Genomic DNA, 1,213 nt, shown 5'->3' on the forward strand with positions numbered 1-1,213 from the left:
AAATGGTAATAGGAACATACATATTGATAATTACCTTAAATGTAAATGGATTAAATGCTCCCACCAAAAGACACAGACTGGCTGAATGGATACAAAAACGAGACCCATATATATGCTGTCTACAAGAGACCCACTTCAGACCTAGGGACACATACAGACTGAAAGTGAGGGGATGGAAAAAGATATTCCATGCAAATGGAAATCAGAAGAAAGCTGGAGTAGCAATTCTCATATCAGACAAAATAGACTTTAAAGTAAAAACTATTACAAGAGACAAAGAAGGACACTATATAATGATCAAGGGTTCGATCCATGAAGAAGATATAACAATTGTAAATATTTATGCACCCAACATAGGAGCACCTCAATACATAAGGCAAATACTAACAGCCATAAAAGGGGAAATCGACAGTAACACAATCATAGTAGGGGACTTTAACACCCCACTTTCACCAATGGACAGATCATCCAAAATGAAAATAAATAAGGAAACACAAGCTTTAAATGATACATTACACAAGATGGTCTTAATTGATATTTATAGGACATTCCATCCAAAAACAACAGAATACACGTTTTTCTCAAGTGCTCATGGAACATTCTCCAGGATAGATCATATATTGGGTCACAAATCTAGCCTTGGCAAATTTAAGAAAATTGAAATCATATCAAGTATCTTTTCTGACCACAATCCTATGAGACTAGATATCAATTACAGGAAAATATCTGTAAAAAATACAAACACATGGAGGCTAAACAATACACTACTTAATAACGAAGTGATCACTGAAGAAATCAAAGAGGAAATAAAAAAATAACTAGAAACAAATGAGAATGGAGACAGAACGACCCAAAACCTATGGATTCAGCAAAAGCAGTCCTAAGAGGGAAGTTTATTGCAATACAATCCTACCTTAAGAAACAGGAAATATCTTGAATAGACAACCTAACCTTGCACCTAAGAAATTAGAGAAAGAAGAACAAAAAAACCCCCAAAGTTAGCAGATGGAAAGAAATCATAAAGATCATATCAGAAATAAATGAAAAAGAAATGAAGGAATCGATAACAAAGATCAGTAAAACTAAAAGCTGGTTCTTTGAGAAGATAAACAAAATTGATAAACCATTAGCCAGACTCATCAAGAAAAAAAGGGAGAAGACTCAAATCAATTGAATTAGAAATGAAAAAGGAGAAGTAACAACTGACACTGCA

This window comes from Physeter macrocephalus, chromosome 18 (genome assembly GCF_002837175.3).
Source record: "Physeter macrocephalus isolate SW-GA chromosome 18, ASM283717v5, whole genome shotgun sequence".
NCBI classification, from domain to species: Eukaryota; Metazoa; Chordata; class Mammalia; order Artiodactyla; family Physeteridae; genus Physeter; species Physeter macrocephalus.